The following is a 22081-nucleotide window of genomic DNA, read 5'->3' as shown; positions in this document are numbered from 1 at the left end:
GACTTTCCTCTCTTGCAGAGAAAGATGCTGGGCCACATACATATGGTACTAGTACAGTTGTCTCCAGTGGAGCAGTAATCCTTTCTTCTGACTAATTTTACAATAAACTTGTCTAGATTCTGAAGTTTGGAACTTTGCAATTCTTAGAGCCATGCTGGATGTTCTTATACTTCTACAGATCGCTGATCAATGCCAGGGTGGGGTTTTTTTGCCTCAAGTGATTTTGTATTATGGAACACAAAAATTATTTTGGTTAATTTTCATACACCCTGAAGATGTTTGTCACTAAACATATGTACCAGATCTGAGGCTTTGTAATCAATCTTAAGATCCCATTAGCTTGTCGTCTAGAAGGGGATCCAGATCTGGGCTAACCTTTTGTTAAAACAAACCCAGATTCATGGAATATCTCCAGACCATTTGAGCAAAGTCCCACAATGTCTTTATGCTTCTTTTTAAAGATAAATCTTTCAATCCTCTACATCCTCTAAAAATCATCTGTTTTTTTAACCACTTTCCATATTGTTGCTTTTTGTAGTGCAGTTTAAGTGCTGTCTTGTATCATTCTTTCAGCCTTTGAGGTGTAATGCATTAAACATTTGATTTACCAAGCTTTGTTTTGGACTCATCAGCATCTCATCTGTGAGGACCTTGATTAATCATTTTATTTCTAACAATGCATGTTTTACCTCGTGCTGGCTTAATTGCTGCACCCTCAAAACTAACAATCAGCAAGCATCTGGTGTCAAAAGTTTAGCTTTTAGATCTTATTCCCTTTTGTGCTGGTGGCATCTGCTGTTATTTGTTGACAAACACCTTGTCATTTGTGTGTCCAGGGAACCCTGGGATTTTTTTCATGACAGTGGTATGTCTTTCTTTGAATGTGGTTTATCTAACAATCCCTTCTTACACCTCGGTTCATCAGTGACTGCAAGTTTTAATGTGAAAAAGAAGAAAATTTTCATGGCTGTGCTTTTTTTGAACAATCTGTTCCAAATACAGATCATTAAGTCGTTCATTAGCCCTCTAGTATTTTCTGCATGATAATCTGTTGAGAAATTCTGACGAGAACTATAGTTTTATGGTTTCTGGTCATCAGTTTCATACAAAAATGTAGAATTGAATTCCCTTACAATTACTGAGTTGGAATTTTGAAGTGAATTGGTCAGAATTCATTCAGTTAAAGCTGCAGTTAGTAAGTTTTGCTTCTTTGTCACCATTTCCGTTTGAAACCTACAATGGCAGTTACTTGCAGAATTATATTCTTAACATGATTTGTGTGTCTGTACTGCTACAGCTCAGATGAATCTAATGTTTTGAGTATGTGGCTGCCAGTCAATGCACTGGAGTGGATATGTATTATATTTCAGAATCCCCTGGAGTTGGCACCCACACCCCTGGATTGTTTTGTGTTTTCATTTACCATGTGCTCTGTGACCTAGTTTCTGTCTTCCTTTGATTGTATGATTTACGTTCAGGTCTTTAATTATCCCCATTATCTCCCTTTACAAGTGACTTTCTTGTCAGTGTTTATTGGTCTGTTGTCATTGATGTTACCCCTCCATCTATGCAGTGTGTGTGCTACACTATTGTGCAAGATTACCTCTTTGTGGATTATTAAAAGACTGTTTATTGTGAACTTTCATCTTTGTTCCTACCCGCACCACACGGTTACACAGAAAGTGTTACCGGAAGTTATTTTAAAACAAAGCAAATTATTATTCCTTAAAACGGTCTCTCTTTAAAATACAAAACTTATGTATTCCCACACAGGCTCTGTAATCAGACTCACATTTAAAATAATTTTAGTGATATGTGTTTCATAATCAAACCTTTTTGGATTACAATCTGCCATCAAAATAACCTTAATAATTCCAGCTGCTTTGATAAAAGCCAACTTTGTTTTACAGACGTGACATAATGGCACAGCTGCATGCTTATAATTATAATATTATTGTTTTGCATCGGGCTAAGGTAAGGAGTTTTTTGAGTTTTTAAAACTGGCTCGTTATGTACTTACTCAAAAGTTATTTTGTATAATAAAAAAAAAGTTATGCCCTGCAGCTGTAATATTAATTTTACTTCTTAAAACATGAGTTGTGGCATCGTTGAGTTCGGATCTTGCCTGCTACCTCAATTAAAATTCTTATCCAAGAAATTTAGAGGGCATTCTCGTTCCAATTCACAACCCTGATATACATTAACAGAAACATTATGATTGAAAAAGGTGAGTGTGTCAGCACTTGCAAATGACGGATATGTCGTATGTAGAAACTACAAATCATCTTACTCTTTGCTCTTAGTATGAGTCACTTGGGAATTAAGCGTAGAATAAAAATATCATAGTTGATGTACTGCAATAATGAATCTGGGAAACAGACTCCAGAGAGAATTATGAAGGTTAAAGCTGCTGGCAGTTATTTATATGATTTTACTTTTTTTAAATGGAGATGCATTCCGCATTTGCTTGCAAATATGTTGTTTCCAAACTTTCTGTGTTAAGAGCCATAAAGTGTCTTACAAATACCATAGCCTCTAATCAGTTTAGAAACAAAGTCACAGAATGTTAAAATATTCACCTGTTATTTATTTGCAAATATACATTTGCATTTTTATGAACCATTTTCTAGATTTATACATTAAAGTTTGCAGTGTTCTCTATCGACGGCGGTCACACATCTGCTCAGAGGTATAAACGTGATTGAATAACTGGCTTACCCTGAAAGGCCAGGTATAACAAACTTTTAATGGTACCCCTAACGGTGTTATTAGCAAAACACCGGCCATTTAGAGCATCGGGGGAGCTGAGCCTGCCAGTTTACGTCCCGTCTATTTTAACCCGAACAATAATGCGGCGTTGAAACCGGAACCAATAAAAAATGATTAGCTTGCTTGCCAGCGCTAATTGTGTTGCGACTAATTCTGTGATGCTCCGACAGTGTAATATTATACACTGAGGAAATTACCAGCAATTAACTGAAGGCAATCCAGGAGGTTATTTTAAACAAATATTGGTGGAAAAAGCAACAAGCCTTTCAGTTAGGTTCATCTTGACGTTTTTCTTTGGTGCGGCCTCTTTTTTCCGGGTTAGCTGAGGGTTTCCTTGAAATCAAGCATGGAGCATAATGGAGCCTAGATCAAAGACTTGGAGTTATAAGGCTCGGCTATAGCAGTGGCATGAAAATGGGAATTCGTAAAGAAGCAGACCTCATTATAAACAACCATGCTATCTGTGAAAGTGTTGGGTGGGCTGTAGTCAGTGTGACGGAATACATTGGCGTTCCCCAAAGACATTCGCAGTGCATCAAACTACATGTGACACTGCAGCAGCTTTGCAATAAAGCAGATGCAGGACTGTGGCCACTACTATGATGGCCATCTGGCTTAGACATTTTCTTTGTACTGAGAATATAGGCATTTCTCTGCTGACAAGACCGTCAGGCCAGCACTTCATACAGGGTAGTGCTGGTCTGAGATGAATGGGAATGTTAACAGGTAGCATTTTCTATAGGCCTCCTTAGAAAATAAAATTTAGCTGGAAAAGCTGAGAGCAGTTGAAAAAGCCTCCTGGGAACATCACTATACCTATGTCCTTTGATGGAGACCAGAAAATACATTTTCTGTTCTTTTCAGCAGGAATACCCTCAATAGTCATGAAAAGATAAAGTGAAGTAAATGATGTGAGATGCAATATAGACTTGTGATTGGATGGCAATGAGAGACAGGAACTCAAAAGCTGGAATGTTTGATTCCATGATCTAGAAAAAATGGCCTGCTTTCTTCCTGTCTCCATAAATTAAATGTCTTGAGTATTATTCGGATTTGCCTAATTTTCAGTCATCACTCTTTTCCATCAACAAGCCATTTCTCATATAAAATTACACTGTTTCCTTTTGGATTGTTGAAGAACAGCTTCTACTCAGCTTCTTTAGCTAGAATAACAAAAAGTCTTTTCACAGTCAGAATCTGTTTGTATTATATCAGTGACAAGCAGCTGTTTGCCTCAAACAAGATTTTGATAATTGAGTCCGATAATTACGTAGAGAAAAGCTCCTGTGGGCCACTCAGGAACTCTTGACAACAAATTACTGCATGCAGGACTTTAAATAGTTTATAAAGTGGCCTTTTCAAAGCTATGAGGCTTTCATTTTTGTGTTTGTAGATATCTGACATATCAAGATGATGAATATGCGAAAATAAAAACTATTAATTAGAGCACTTTTGATGCTGAAATAGTTTATTTTGCCCGTTTAGGGTAATGTGAATCAATTACTTGTGTATGAACACACCAGTGGCGAGATATGACCCACTCAGACTGCTGGGTGGTCAAACAAATGAGACGTGTGGGGGGAAATAATCTTATATAATGCTTAAAAATAACCTCTCATGAACATAAGAATTACTTTAATGTGTAAATATGTAAAGAATAAGTAAGGAGTATTAAGATCCTGGTGGATGTCTTCTAGTTTAGAGCTTCTATTCTAGTCCCTAACCATTATACCACTATTTACTCTGATGCTTTCAAGCTAACTCTTTTGGTTAGGACCTGTCTTTCTTTTAGTGAGAGTTTAAAGAAAGTGCTTTGATTTGACTATAAAAAAATATTTGTAGATCATTCAGTGCTGCATTGAGAATTGTCATAGTAACTCAGAGAATTGTTCAAGGAGAAAACTGGAAAATGTAATTTATTTAACTTATTTTCACTCTTTTTGTTCTTTTTCTTCATGTGAATGCACTAAGGGAAGCAGGTTGAGGAGCTGACGTAGTCGCAGGATACTGTGGCAAATCTATTAATAATGTCACTGATTAAAAATACCGCCTATCACTCAATTATAATAATTAACAGTACCTTTGCAAGTATAACTCTCCCAGTTTGTTGGCTTGTGAATTAGCAAAACTGGCACGCAGCCACTATAAAACTGCTCACAAGTTTAATTTTGGATGTCGTGTGTTGAATTAAATCTGAAATAAAGGCTACTTACCAAATTAGTTAAGACAAGGACACAAAATGTTGGTATGAAGTTATAATTTTACCTGGATTTTATTATAAATATTCTGTGAAATATATTGTAACTGTTCCATGTTTGTTGATTAACAATAATTTGTAATTTTCTTTTATGAACAATGTCTTGTAGTATTTGCTTTCGTTCTTTAGGAAGCACTCTTTAAATTTCTAGATATCCAGTCTGAACTAGTTTTTTGGAAATCACCATTGCTACCTTATTAAATCAATGAGTGTTCATGGTAGTTTAATGGTTTTGCCATTTTATGGCTTTATTAGTTTTTATTCAGGTTAGGAGATTCTTTATTTAGCAGTGAGGTGGTCAATTCAGGTTCCTAATCTCACTTTCTCTCTGGATTTAATAAAAATGCATCATAAAATGTTTTAGAGGCCTCTGACTAAGCTCTTAATGGAGGACAGGTCATCTCAGATTCAGATCTCACTTTTTACCAACACATTTTGTGTGGCCGCTTAAGGGCTGGTGGAGGCCTTGAGGTCACATTGTAATTCTGCGAAGTGAAGGTGGTAACAGGGGACCTGGAGGCAGCAGACACAACTTTCACCTTGTTAGATTTATTTCTAATTATAGAAGATTATTTTTGGACTTTTTCCATCTTGTTATTGACAGATATGGTAGAGTGGAGATGAGGAATTGCACATATAAACATTTGCAGTAATTTTTTATTAATAAATAGTTTTTTTTTCTATGTGGGGAAATATGTTGCTTACAGCTACAAACAAAAAACAATAGCCCTCCCATATGCCACTATTACACTGTATAAAATGACTGTGATTTTAACGGTAAAAAACTTTACAGGGAAAAACCATAAACTAACATTCCCAGAATTTCCTGCATTGCATTTCAGCTTTTGTTCCCAATTACATAATTTTTTGAGCGCAAATATTCACTTTAACATATGTGCCTTAAATATGTCATATTATGTTGCTAAAAATAATATTTTATGGTGTAATGCAATGTGTTTATGTGGCTTAGGTTTCAAAAAACACATTATTTTCCACATACTGTACATTATTGTTTACCTTCTGAAACGGGTCCATTTGTACAAAGCTCATTGTTCTAAAAAAGCGTTTGTAAACATGTTACAAACAATTCATGTGTTGCATCCAGTGCAGACATAATTACTGATCATTATGACTTAGAATTATAATATTTACTCATTGCATTGCGCCTCGTGAACATAACACCATGTCTGCATTCATAATCGGAGAAACGACTACTCACTGCTCAAAACTCACGTTTGAACAGTAAGCAGCAGATTCTTTTAACAAGAAAATTTTACTTACTTAAAGGTTGTGAGTCAGAAGCACCAGACTGTCCTGGCAGAGATAGAATTACCCCACAGCCTTGGTGGACAGCCAGTACAGGCTGCTCCCAAGTTGAGAAAATAGTCCTTTGTAAATGTGCTGAACACACTTTAATATTTATGCTAAACTCTTTTGGAACAGTGTTGAACTACTGATTTCTAGTTGTGTCCTCTTTTGGAAGCACAAAGAAAGACGTTTCACTTTCACAATGAAACATCGCGTCTCCAGAACATGGCGCCTGCAGCAACACTACAGTGACAATAATAGTTCCACCTTCTTTCTTTGTGTAAACATTTGTGCGATATTATAAAATAAATGATTCAATAAAATTGAAATCACATCATACTGTACGACCCCTTTATTGTCATCTTTGCAATCATGTTTTGTTTGATATATTTTTCAAAATTGCTCTATTTATTTTTTTCTTCTTCCTATTTCAAAATTGATTTTAATTTGAACATGCGTTTTCATGAAAAGTACATTTTTTTGTTTTCTTTTCCTTTTTCTGTTTTGTGTTCTTTTTTTTTTTAAGAAATGAATGAATATTAAACAATAATGTTAAACTACTTGCCGCCTTTTGATGCGACTCCTTTCAACTGTTTTCTCTTTTCTTCTTTTTTAACACGCCTCCAAAACTTTAATAAAACATTTAATATCACTATTTAATTTTTTTAAAGTAAATCTAATTGAAGAAATGAGTGTCACGTCACTGACCCAAGAGCAGGGAAAGCAGCAGCGTATTATGCCAAAGAGTGTCTTCCACGCTCACACTGTCTTAGAATGACCTCCAGCCTTGACAACTCTGTCACAGTTTACTGCTGATGAGCTCAGGGGAGCCTGGATCAGGAGGAAGCCGGGATCAGTCCCTTCTGCCTCGGGCTTCACACATCTTATTACACTAGAGTTTAGCTGGGGTTTGTCTATGGATCAACTTGAGCACTATCTGTTGCCCAGCTCCATGCTTTGTCTCTTGAGATTTACTCTGTGCAGCTGTCAAGGGCTGACAGCATACTGACAACATGCATACCGCAGAGCTCACTGCAGTGCCTACTTAGAATACCAGAACACACACTCGTTTGCTGGTGCTTCATTATCATTTCGAAGGTAACAGTCTAGGAAAATATTTCACCAGTAAATCGTTCTTTTGATCTAAATAAATTCATGGATAAATTCCCGAACTTTGGGTTCACCCAGTGCTTAGTTTTTAACGCAGTAGTTCAAACAAGAATTCTGCCATGATTTATACACCTTCAGACCGCTTTTATTTATTTATTCCCTAATTAGATACACTGGTTAGTGAAGCTTTCATGTTAGCGAGAGCAGTGGTGATGGTCAGTTTGTGAACGAGATCAAAAGATCCATTGAAACAATCTTACTCAAAAGAATGGTTCTTTCATAAATCTAACATGGGTGACATAATATACCTGTAATACTTATTAATGTTTAAAGTTGAAGGAGATGCATTTGAAACCCTTGTGTAATGGGTGGAATTAGTAAATGGATCTCAGCTGACAATTAGTCATTTAATCACAAAAAAAAGATTTCTGGGATGTAGAATCTATGTACTTTGTTGATATCAAGCACCACAAAGAGTTCAAAAATGGATCCTCTTAAATGTGAATGGGTGCTGTCCAAACAGAGTACTCGTAGCTTCTGAAATGAAAAGTTTTAAGGATGAATTTGTTTCTTGCATACTTGTAGCTTTTCAATAAACTGAATCAATGATGGACTGTTATTATGGAGTTATTATTGTGATGTTGTTATCAGCTGTTTGGACTATAATTCTGATGGCACCCATTCTCTGCACAGGGTCCACCGGTGAACCAGTGATGTAATGCTAAATTTTCTCCAAATCCATTTCGATGAAGTCCCTCAAACTCATCTGCATCTTGGATGGCCTGAGGGTAAATTTTAGCTGAACCAATTCCTTTAACAACATATAACAAAACTGCATAATTATTTCAATAAAAAAACTACCAAATGTGACATCACACGTTAATTTTTGGCCTTCAAAAATAAGCATCATAATGTAAAGTTATGTAAATTACAGTAACAGGTTTACGCTATATAGGGAACAACCGTTTGCAGGTTTTTTCTATTTAACGTTTTTACAGTGCAGGCAAATGGCACATCATTTTGTGAATAAGACGAAATAAGCAAAAATGACATTGTAAAAAGGAAATGAGAATGACTTAATGACTTGCCGGTTCAGGGCTATTTAGCACCTGGCTATGATGCAGAGTTTTGAGCTAAGACTACGGTGTTTCATCCTTTAATACTATTTAAATTTCAGAACATTTGGATAAATTCCACAGTGCGTTTACTTCCTTGTTTTGCCTTGTTTAGGAATTGCCATTCCAACCTTTTAAAGCTTGCCCTCATACATATCAAATAAACACACCCCGCCTGGACTAATGCATGAGTGCACTGCTACTAACAAAGATATTATGACTTTCTACTGGCAGCTTATGCTTTCCCTTTACAATTTCAAATGTGCACTTTATCCAGATGTTGTCATGGTGACATGTTACATTTTGTGCAGTCTGTTTTAATCTCTCTGTCTATTCTCATGTAACAAGGAGAAATCAGAACAGGTCTGAAGGTTGGACTAAAAGGCCCATGAATTGAGCTCTCTTTGAAGTCACGACAGCAACAAAGCACTTGTGATAAACTCCTTATTGTTTCACCTCTTCTTCTTTTGTGTCTTCAGGGAAAAACTTTGATCAAAAGACCTTTTCTTCTGACAAATATGGTACCGTGTTTAGTCTCTAAACCATCGCAGGAAATTGGAAGTTATTTTGTTTTCAGCAGGAGTGCAAAGGGGTTACACACTCTAAAAAACTTTCATTACCCTTTGGGTCGTGTGCAAGTATATATAGCTTTATGTATGTGTGGGCATAAAACAGAAACGTATTTGAGTCTTCCTCCTACTCTTGTCATTTACAGCACATAGGTTAATTAGAGAGAGTTTTATTGACCAACCTCCCCGACCCTCCCCGCATGAAAAAAGAAAAAGTGGTAATTGTGGCAAAAGAAATGCTCTTTTATGTGTACACTTATAAAATGAAAATATATTTTTTTTACACCAATATAAAATGTTTGTATTTTATGTTGGGATAAAAACATTACAATATGACATTGCGATATTGCTGTACAGATTTATCTCTGAGATGTAGTTTTTAAGTGTTTTTCTGTTGTCTATATTCATTTTGAGTTGACAATTTTTTAATATGTGCATAGTTATAATAATATATAGTTTTTTATTACATTTGTATTTCGGTTTTAGCTATTTTAGTACATATTAAAAATAGATAAATATAACTACATAGACATAGATAAATATAACTAAATGAATAACAACTAGATGAAATTGACAGAATTTTTTTATTTCAAGTAACACAATTTATTTCAATGGTTTTCATCTTAGTTTAAGTTTTATTTACTAATAATTTACTGTGTTTCCCTTTTTTCTTCTTTCTTTTTTTTTTTTTTTTTTTACCTGGCTTTCAATAATTTATGAAGATGGACATGATCAATCAAGTCATGCATACTAGACACAATCAGTAATCACACTTGACGTGTTCTCCTCTCCTTTCCTCCATCTTTTTCCCTTCGTCACTTGTATGTCTGTAATTGAGTAATTAATAGAGATGTAGAGGGTACTTGTGGGAGATATTACCATACATAATATATTAGCGCAGAGGTGGCTGAACTACATATTTAATTTCTTTTATTATGGGGTTCCATAATGTAGCAGTTAAAGAAAACCTCTTATTTCACCCCATACTCTGTATTCAGTGGAAAGCTTCATAGCGTTCTAGATTCTGTAATCTTCTAAATAGGAAGCAGCATGAAATTATCGTGTGGGCTTGTTTGACTAGCTGTAACTTTTATGATATTTAATAGCTTCACATCAGCATAATGTTTTATTGTGTCTTCACGATTTGTTCTCTCGTGTTAAAGTGTTTTAATGTATACTGAACAACAAAAAGACGTTGTTATCTGTATCTGTATCTATATGCACTGCTTAGAAAAAAAAATATTCACATACACCTTTTATTTGAAAGAATATTGCGAATAGTTTGAGATCACCAACAAGATACGGAGGGATGAACTTTTGTCCCGGTTTTTACCATTCAATTCATTCACAAATGTTTGTGTATTTCTTGTAATTTTTTACACTAAGATATTAAGAGGCGGAGCTTTTTTTTGTCCTCCATCTGTTTGAGATTCGATTAAGCTGTCATATCCGTGAGATGTTTAATGGTGCCTGACTATGTTAGTTTGAAAGGTCTGACGTGTCAAGATGTGAAGCTATAGTGCCTCAGAATGTCGCCTCCGTCAAGCCGACTTCTTTCTTGCACTTAAGAAATGCTACATATGCTGCTGATTAAAATCCACTTCACGTTATGTTTAATATAGAAAGGCTTTTAGTCGGCCCCGGCCAGCCTTTAAAGAAGAAAACAACCCTTTCTCTTTCACATCGTGAGGAGTTGTGAGCAGTAATTCATTCTTTAGACTATCAAGTACTCGCAAAGGTAAGGATGGAATTAGCTTGTCCATTAACATATTCGTAATGGCATCAATTGAAGAATACATTTTCGCTTTAAATGAAAAGAGACAACGCTAGAATGGGAAGCACATTACTGATCTGTTCATTTTTGAGCACTACTCATTTTAAGATTCTGATTACTGTAAAATGTGTGTGTGTGTGTGTGTGTGTGTGTATATATATATATATATATATATATATATATATATATATATATATAGAGAGAGAGAGAGAGAGAGAGAGAGAGAGAGAGAGAGAGAGAGAGAGAGAAATCTAATTAAAATAAAATAATGCAATTAATGCTGTCAGCATAATTTTTTTGTGGGGTATTACTGTACAGTTTTATTAGTGTTTTTTGTATTTATAGGTATTTATTAACTAAATTAAATTGAGAAAATGTTTGTGTGGCAACTAGGTGATTTTTTTTGTTTGTTTTGTTTTTGGTTTTTTTTTACATTTTATTTCTGTTAATGTGCATTTTATTTTAAGTAACAAAATTAGTTTTAATGACTTTCACGTTTATCAGCTTTATTCAATTATAAACTATCATTGTTGGGTTAATATAATAACCTTATTTTAATTCCATTTAAAAAGTATTGTATAATCAATTTAAATTTGATTTCATAATCAGTTGAATGAGCTTTTTTCACCTTAAAAAAATCTACATTTTATAAACAACATGAAAAATTTTGTAAGGCTTTTTTTTATTATTTGATTTGATATATATTATATGTATATATCTATCCTGTATGTATGTGTGTGTGTGCTTGTTTATGCTAAAATATCCCAAATATCCCCACAAGTATAGTAAAACCGCAGGCCAATCCCAACAAGAGAAAAAAATTCAATTGGCAAATTATGTTTATCAGAAAATATAACAATGGAAAGGTTTATGGCTAGAGTTGGGGTAGGGGATAAAAAAAAATGTTTGGTCAGTATAAAAGTAATAGAAATCTATGGAAAGTCCCTACAATTCACAGTAACAAATGTGTGTGTGTGTGTGTGTGTGTGTGTGTGTGTGTGTGTGTGTGTGTGTGTGTGTGTGTGTGTGTGCGTGTGTGTGTGCGCGCATTTTTTTCTCTCTCTCTCTCTCTCTCTGCGAAGGTTGAAGGTTGTTACAAAAATATATACATGCTTTGTAGCTTAAATCCCCATGTCTTTCTGTAAGCTTGTATTCTAAAGGCAGTGTGTCATTGAAATATTTACAGACCTGAATCAGTTGGACTTTATTAAAAGCTGTCAAATGGAAGAGAAGGTCAGATATCAGTCACCTCCTATCCTTACATCCCCAGTCCTCACAGATCCTGCAGGCTCACATCTGAGGGGCTTCAGCCTTATCACTGCACTGCGCTCCTCTGCTGGAGTGGAGCGGTCTGGACATTAAAGTGTGATTTATTCCACTAATATCCCCAGGTCAGTAGGAACTACAGCAAGGTCAGCATAACAGTGCTGCCTGCTGGGTCTTTTCAAAACTCTGATTCTTGGAAAAGCTTGTGAAACACTCCTTTTTGCTTTATAAACTTAGTTGTTCAATAGTTGTGTAAGTTTTATAATAGTATTTCATCATTTCATTTAGAAGTGTGGGGGAAAAGGTCATGTTCAGTGTTTTCAAAACATGAAAAGTGGCTCCAAATTAGGTTTTGATCACTTTTATATGTGGTAATTTATTACACTAAATTATCACATATAAAATATGAAAATGAGTTGAGCTTAACTATATAATTTAAAATCAAAGACAATCCTGAAACGTACAAAAATCGCAGAGAAATTAGTTAATAATATTGCAGTCACAGAAGACCTTTGAGGTCATTTCCCTTCGGTCAATAACTGAGATGCAAGATGGCGCCAGTGTTTATATGAAATGAAAGGATGAGTCAGTGGTGTAATATGAGAGATATGAAAGTCGTATGTTATCTTATTCGGTTAAATTGTGCATTATGCAACAATATCTGACCATTCGTAGTTGTGACTGCCCAGTCAAAGTTTAATATCGCAGACATATAATGAAAGGTTAATTGTCATTTCTTTAAGTACTTATTTATGCAGACTGGCTAATCCAAAAGCACAAACTTCGAAATGTAAAGCACTTAAGTTTTTCTCTGCTTTCTAGACGGGGTAAACATGAATCGTGGGTTAAAGATCAGCGGCGATAATTAAATTTTTACTTTAATGGATGCGCTGCAGTATTATTGAAACAAGGGATCTTTTTAGTTTCTGATAATGTGCCCGAGCAGGGTTCACTTCCATAACTTCACAAATAAATAGTAGTCGATATTTCCATTGCAGGCAGGCCAGTTCCCTCTCTTTCATTGCCGTGTGCTGGCAGACACAGAGTGAAGCACCTAGAGACGAGATGAATCGCTACCTTTCTGTTGCTTGGCAGGGGGTCCTTGCTAAAATGCATATAATTAAGCTAGGTAGAACAAACAGCCATTATTTAGTTGTCAGAACATCATTTTGAAACTCGCGAAATGGAGAGAAAGGGAGGGGGTGGAAGGAGAGAGAGCAGAAGAGATGATTAAGAGTCACTCTATCCTCTCGTCTCGATATGTAGTCCCTCAGGAGCCGGCTGGGGTTTAAATCAATGCTCAGCCTTTATTCATTCACTCACTTATGTTCACACACACACACACACACACACACACACACACACGCAGACACACAGACAGATGTTCGGTATGTTCACAAAAAAATACAGAAAAACTATCGGGCTTGTTGCCCTCTGAGAGGTCACTTAGAGAATGTGTTTTTACATTTCGAGATGGGACTGAATAAAATGCAAGCATTTTGAGAAACAATTTTAGTTTGGTGCGAGATCCATCACAAGACTAATAACACTTTACATTCTGCTATTTTTTCCTGTCTATTTGTACAGCTTATGCATTTTGTTTATTAATATTTATTTTTTTATTACATAAAACTACATTTAAGTGCTCATTTTTGGTGTTTTACACAAAAAAAATATCCTTTAAATTAAGTCAATATTTTTTTTCCTCATTCTTTCAAGTTAATCAGTTTTACTTGTTTAATTAACTCACTGACTAAAACGGCATCTAATTAAGATAATGAAATTAAGAGTTATTTTAGTTCATAAGTAAAGTGCGAAAGTAAATTAAATGTTATGTATAATTTAAACATATATCAAGATTTAAATAAATGGGAAAAGTTGCTGAAAATGTACTTACCCTCAAGCATCCACAATGTAGGAGAGCTTGGGTTATCTTTTGAACAAGATTTGGGAACATTTTGCATTTGCACTTTACACTTGCTCACCACTGGATCTTCTGCAGCGAATGGGTGCCGTCAGAATGAGAGTTCCAACAGCTGATGATAAATCATCACAATAATGTACAAGAAATCCACATGACTCCAGTCCATGAATTAATATCTTGTGAAGCAAAAAAAAACCTTCATGTTTATAAGAAACAAACCATCACCGTTTCTACTTTAAACCATTGCTACTCCTTTAATTGTACCTGTGTTGCTTAACATATGCATATTTTTCTACTGATTCAGACGACCTTTCCACTTACTACTTATACTTTACTTATGTATTCCACCCAGAAGCAATAGTTTAAACATCTTCATGTAGATATGTTTATTGCAAACGCCTTACTGCCTGTTATATTCCTTGCTTTGGATAAAAGTGACTAAGTGTAAAATATTTTGATGTTTTTATCAGCTGTTTGGACTTATTCTGACGGCACCCATTCACTGCATCCATTAGTGAACAAGTGGTATAATGCTATATTTCTTCAAATCTGTTCAGATTAAGAGACTAAACTACATCTTGGATGGCCTAGGGAAAAGTAAATATTTTATTTTACTCTTTCAACAAAACTAACAAGGAAAAGATCAAAAATAATATTCTAATCAATTCAGCATTGCATTACACGTTATCCATGTTTTAGATGCGTTTTAGTGCATTGTTAATAACGGTAAGATTATTTTGGTTACATTGGCTGTTACCTCAAACAGCAATTCCCCACAGCGCAATTCCCCCAAAACAGTGGACATGAACAAACCAGGGAATAATAATGGTAAACCAAGCCTGACAATCCTATTAGCCAGTCTTTAATTATTTATCCAGGTTTGAGCAGATTGGCTGCCCTCTGGGAGAAATTAAAAAGTTAACAGGCACTTTGGAAAATGATGTTCTGATGCATCTTTCAAGGGGCTTAGGAATAAAGGACTGTTCCATCTTGCTTCATAATTAGCCAGAGCCTTGTTTCCTTTTCGGATTAGCATGGCAATTGATATACACTGTCATAAGTGCATGCTGAAAGCAAAATGCTGCAGGTCGACTGTGGAATCACAAGCGATTCATGCTGTAAAACTATTTTAAACTCACAATTGTGTCCTTTTATTGAGACGGCTGGCCAGAAACCCATGATGGTTATGGTTTGCGACTCATGAAATCTGGAATAATCTATGGGCCTGATCTTAATGCCGCAGGCATCCACCGGAATACGAACCTAATCTTTTCAGGAGTAAAGTACACACATCATGTGGACAAAATTTCAGGTGAAAGTGTCACGACAGTAATTGCCAGGTTCTTGCAGTGAATGAATGTACTTTTGATTTCCCTTCTTTCAGAATCCTGCCGAACACAGCAATCGCACAGGTTTCAAGTCGCCTAGTTCCAAGGCATTTATTTTTCAGAGCAATAATTCGATAAACCAGTCATGAATGTTAACTCCAAAAAGACCATAAATGCATAATAAAGTTCAGACTGTACATTCAGTATGATTAACCAGATCCTGATCAATACATCAACACCAATACTAATCACCTGCAAAGGATGCGTTTCAATCTTCAAATAACTGTTTCAGGTTCAGTTCAGTCTAGAAGTTAAAGCTGACTCATCCACCATAGCTCCACCTCCACAAAGCTTTCTCTTACAAAACCAAAGAGGTATATATGATAGCCTTCCTATTCATCTTAATGGCAATTTATACATAAAAATATTTAAAATATGATTTTTTTTCTTAAATATACACATGCATGTAAATGTATTTATATATACACATATTAAATATACACAGTCCACACACACATATATTATGCAAATAAAATTTTTGTGATTGAATCATGATTAAATCGTTTGTATATATATATATATATATATATATATATATATATATATATATATATATATATATATATATATATATATGTATGTCTGCTAGTACATGCACACGACATGCAACGTGACATATACAATACATGATATGAACAACATATATAAAAACTCCACTCCAATGAAAACCAAACCACATAAAAATGACAAGTGACAAAAGCAAAAGGAATAGTCCATGTCTCAACCTATCTGATGAACTCATTAAATAAGGCTTTCTTTCATTCTTCTGTTATCTCTATAGCCTCCATGGGCTTTTCTGTTGAGCACTTTGGAGTAACACTTTGTACGCTGTATATTGCAAGAACTTCTAGTGCGTACATACAGTTTGATAGAGAAAAGACAAGAACAATAAAAAAATGTAGTCATATTTATACCATTGTGGGCCTTTGGTTAAAAGGTATCAGTGTCTTTAATAACAGCAAGATTATTAAAGGTAAATAATTGAATTGAGTTCTTTCATGCCTTTCCTATCTTGTTTGTATGCAACCAGTAGGGCAAAACGATATACTGTTTATTTATTTTTTCAATTTATTAGTACATTTGGAGGCGAAAATAGCAAAGATGGGCAAAAGCCATCATCTCATGCTCCCAAGCCAAATTACAGTTGAGCAGCTAGTCTCTCAGGCAAAAGATATGTCATACATTTTTAATGTGCTGGGAGCCAGCTGAATGTCAGCCAGCCAATTCTAAGTTACTTCTTTGAATGTGATGGGCAGTCATGGGTTCTGTCACCACTATTGTAAATCACAGCACAGCAAAGCCGTAGAAATGTACACTGCAGCTTGACAAAATCCACCTGTAGAAGAATCCTGACCCCTCTCCTAATAAGAAGACTGCATCATGTGTATGTCATTCACCATATGATAGCCGTTCCGTGTAAAAAAACGTCATTCCACAGACATGCACCTCTAAGATTAGCCGTGATAGAGAGAAACAAACTAAAAATAGCGATGCTACTAACTTAACTGCATTTTCAGGAGCACAACAGTATTAAACTGTAGCTTTTCAAATAACAATCTGCTCTCCCAGCAAACAGGAAAGTCTGTTTTTAGCGTGTTTTCATAATGAAACATAAATGTTGCAGATAAATATTTACGTTTTCGACTCTGCTGTAGACTTAAAATACTACTCTGATTACATTATGAACTATATATCATATTTTAATATATGTGACTCCCGTGGCTTAAATGTAGTTACAGTAGATGCGTTTTGTTTGTAGCATGTAGTGCAGATCGTGGCTTTTTTTCAGTGGAGTAGCTTGACTGTAGTTTATCTAAGTTTAAATTATTAATAGCTTCTAGCTTTACAAGCTACAGTTTAAAGTATCTTTCCCAACACTGCCTCAAAGCTTACTGGAATCTTTTAAAGCACTTGCTATTTTTATTAATTATTCACCCTTATTCTCAATTGTTGTGGTGTTAATTGGAATTGTTCGCAATGGTACCTTAAGACATTTCGCGGATAACACGGCTCAGTAAAGATATATCACCTTTTTTTTCCTGTGGGCAGTGAAGAAATACTGGAGTAGGTCACAAATTCCCAGTCTGCACTGCTACTGTTCCTGTTTCTTTCTCTTGTTTACTTTTTGCAACTAAGAGAGATCAATCCCAGCCCCCAGCTCTCCTAAGCCCATTGTTTCTTCCTTCCATCGCTCAATAGTCATTCTTTGCAGACAGAGATGACAGAAATAAGTATTATAAAAAGGCGATATAACAATGCTTTGCACCAAGCTGCTTCACACAGATATAAGCGATCCATTCTGTATGATGTCACCAGTCTCTCATTGTGTCTGGAAAAGCGAATCCCACAGTGCCGAGAGCAAAGGAGATAGCGGTGAGATGAGTTTCTCCAATAAAATGGATGAAATCAGGTTGATCTGTCCATTAGCCGTTGAAAAGCCTTTGTGGTAATACAACGGCTTGGTCAGAGGGCAGTTAAATCATTATGATCGAAAATGGCAAAGGGATTTTAGCTATTCTAAAGGTTGGTTCACACAGATTCAAACAAATGGCTACATTTCGACCATTTTAAAGATGGCTGTTGTGTTCCGAAACACATAAGTGTCATATATAAACTTTTTTTTGCATGTCACTGTTCCTCTTCACTGAAAAGAGAATGAGAAAGGACAGGGTTTCAACTGTAGCCCTAAATCTGCTGTGAGACAGCTACTGTTTTGAGAAGTAGTTTATATATACTGTATGCCGGGACTCAACAATAAAGGTAGACAGTTGGCCCTGGGGCCAGTGTGGGAAAGTTTTGGCTAGCTGATAAAACTGCACTTCCAAAAAAAAAAAAATAGTTTAAAAGTTTAGTATCGTAAATATAATTGTATATATAAAATGTAACATAATTGTAAATATAAAAATATATCGCTAAAATATATATAGAATTGCATTATTATTTTGTGCCCTGTTTTTTAAATAAAATTTAGAAATGACATCTTTGTCAAAATGGGCGTTATAATTATTGCTTATAATAAAGTTTAGAATATCTACTTCTGCAAGTTCTCATCAGTCATGCCTTTTTTCTGTTCATCAAGGCAGGCATGGTTTCTGCTTCTGAACTGGCAGGGATGCTTATACCTTATTGTCTTGGCAACATTTTGCGATGAAGTCAGATTAGGTCAGGTTTTTATAGAAAATCATACCAGACTGATCAAACATTCCAAGACAAGACCAACTCTGATTGCACATGGTCATTCTGTGAAAGCAAACACCAGCCGACGTCAACAGGGCGAACGCTCTGATCCAACAAAGCTCCACTGGATGTATTGTATATTTGTAGCACATTTTTTATTCCTTGGTATGAAAACCGAGGATTCTTTATATGCACGCTATCATTCAAAAGTTTGGGGTCTGTAAGATTCCATAATGTTTTTGAAATAATTCTCTTATTATTACGAAAGCTGAATTTATTTTATCAAAAGTACATTAAAAACAGCAATAGTACAAAATGTTATTAAGGTATGTGGTAATGGTAAATAAAATTGAATGAGAGAAACCTGTCCTGTTGTTTGTCCAACTCCCTTAAATATGACCCTTAAAATATGACCCATCAGAGTGTATGCCCTATCGGCAATAGAACATATTAATGTTTCATACTCTTTTATCTGCATTCTTATTTAGGTTTTGTGTGGCTCAGTTGGTAGCGCATGATGGTATGTAGTCTTGTGATTGAGATGGTTTGCATAAAATGTTTATGCACTATAAATCACAATTTCTGTGATGGAAAAGGTGTTCAAGGTGAGGACAAAATATATATATATATATATATCAATGCTATGTGTTCCCCAAAGACACATTTTTTGAAATACAAGGTGAAAAAAAAATCTATATTTCAATGGTATTCCAAACACATTTCTTAAATGCGATACTTTTGTGAGAGAACTCTAATGCATTTTTCCTTTGTCTTGTTGCATGCGATCAAGGCAATGCCTCTTTGCAAATTAAAAATGTTAAATTCTTTAAAAGTAAAATTGTGTTGGCCCACAAGCTTTCAAATGGTATCGTATGTAATGTATTTCTTTAAAAAAATAATAATCACCATCATTTCAGAAATAAAGACGGAGAATAAATTTGCTCGCAGTTGCTGATCTAGCGTCAGCTTTTCCTTTCTCGCTAGTAATTAAGGTTTGAATTTGTCATGTAGAAATAATGTGGATTTGTCTGGGTCTAGCATTTAGCACACAGGCATTGACACATTGTGCAGTGGTGCTCACGAGGGCAACTCAAGTTCAATTCCTGGCTTATTTCCTGATCCCGCTCCTCTCTCTCTTCCCATCATTTACTTTCCTGAATAAGACGTGGCGGAAAGCCAAAAATAAAATTAAAATTTGGATTTTAACCTCATCCAAGCGATTAATTTTAGCCTTAGTCTAGGAAGCGAGTGGCCACTTCAGAATGGTTACAGATACACACTAGCAAGCTCACGAAATCTCCTCTAATCCCCAACAGAGACCTCAGAAACAATGAGAGTAAAGGCAGCTTTGTTTTGAACACAATTTGTTTCCATTAATTGGCCGCTCATCTCCTGCCTCTCCTTCCCTGCAAATCCCCAATCCTTCGTCTTAATGAGTTAGACGTGTGACAGTTAGACAGGAGTGCGCTTCTGAGGCAAGGGAGTAAAAAATGTCCGCAGCATTCAGAGCAGTACAATGGAAGCGTGCTGTTAGTGCCATTAGCATTGTTTCAGACACAGCGCGAGCTGCATGCTAAGGGAACATCTCCAGCGTTGTGGCGGCCGTCGCTGAAAGGGATGATCGATCTCTTTGAGCATCCATTGCCTACAAACACTGAGCATCCACAATGCATCTGGCCTGTACATCAATAAAGAGCTCTATGAAAGTCTAACAGGCCTTTTGATGGCAAATGGCTCAAAAAATAACAAGAAACAATGCATGTTAAATGTTTAAGATATTTTCACTATTTTCCCCTACATGATGACCAGAGACATGGGTTTAAATACATAAACATAAGAAGTGTATACACTAGGGATGATGTCTATAACATTAATGAAGCGGAGGAACGATAATGCTGGAACCCCATTTTTATAGGAACAGTTCACCCAGAAATGAATATTCTGTCATCATTTACTCACCCTCGAGCAGTTCCAAACCTGTATGAATTTCTTGGTTCTACTGTTTGTAACCAAGCTGTCTTGGGTCACCATTGTAGGAATAAAAATACTATGGGAGTCAATGGTGACCCAAAACCGCCTGGTTACAAACTTTCTTCAAAATTTCTTTGTGTTTGGCAGAACATAGAAATTTATACAGATTGGAAATACTCGAGGATGAGTAAATGAATTAAAATTTTTGGGTGAACTATTTCTTTAAAACCTTTTTTTCTGGCCGATGAACAACTGTCAACATCTCCAGATCAATTCACGTCTGCTCATTGAGTGAATAAACTAACATCTTTTATCGTAACTGTTGTCCAAGTCCCTTCTCTTACTGACCGACAGCCAGTCTGACTTTAAAGAGTTTGTGCGTTTATAGTAGTAGATGACGTGAATTCAGCATGCACAATGTTATCATCCCTTAGTTTTAAAAATAATATAGTTATCTGTCTGCCTTGAAATTTTTCTCGGTCACATTTTTCAAACCATCCTTGATTTCCAAAACAGTAAGTGCATTTCTTGAAAAAATTCGTACAAATAGCAAAACCTGAAAAGAACAGTGTCTTGCTCAAAATTTTTATTTCATGTCTCGAAAATATATATCTGTGTCAATGAACATGTCAGTAGCATCAGAATGACAAGTCCTTGTGTCATTGTGTACGGATAAGGCAGTTAAATTGTTGTCAGTGTAACAGTGTACTCTGGAGGGATGCTCTGATGTAAATTATGGCTGCAGTTTTGATAACAGTTATTGTAAATTGTAGGTTATACCTTAGTGTATGCGGACTGGACAAGATTCACACTTACGTTTTTACTGTTTGTACTGTAATTTGTTGACAGACCATGTCAGTGCGAAACAGAAAGGAAAAAAACAGCACTGCATAGCAAAAAGAAGAAAAAAAAAACTAGAAATATGAACAAAGGACATGCAGTGCTGTAGGAATTGCAGTGCACTGTTCCTACACCTTCTGACTGAGAACGTGGTCTACAAGTGTGGTTCTTATTTCATCGGGAACACGCATATGTGCTCGGCCTCTTCTGTCTCTGCCTCTGTTTTGCCTCCTAACTCCTCTGCCACTCAGTCTCACTCCTCTTCCTCTTTTTCATCTCTCTGAAGGTTGACCTCATCCAATTCCTCGTCCTTCCAATGTCAGACATTGTAACATTGTATATATATATATACCTGCCATTTGATGGTTCATGAGATTCCTTCATTAGAGAAAGTTAAGATTTACCTGGAAGCAATTTACCAATTCAGGAAATGTTTCGAAAAAAAGTCTAATGGAAATGTATAGAAATATGCTTGACATATTATGACAAGTTGTTCAACCGTTTTGCATGTGAAGACTTATGCTATGAAATGATGTCTAAATGTTGTGAGGGTTGAGACTATTCGACAGAGATCCAATATAATATATTTTGATCACCATGACATAAGCGATTG

Source organism: Puntigrus tetrazona, chromosome 9 (assembly GCF_018831695.1).
Source record: "Puntigrus tetrazona isolate hp1 chromosome 9, ASM1883169v1, whole genome shotgun sequence".
NCBI classification, from domain to species: Eukaryota; Metazoa; Chordata; class Actinopteri; order Cypriniformes; family Cyprinidae; genus Puntigrus; species Puntigrus tetrazona.
The sequence above is the reverse complement of the archived record's forward strand: the minus strand, read 5'-3'. Positions refer to the sequence as shown.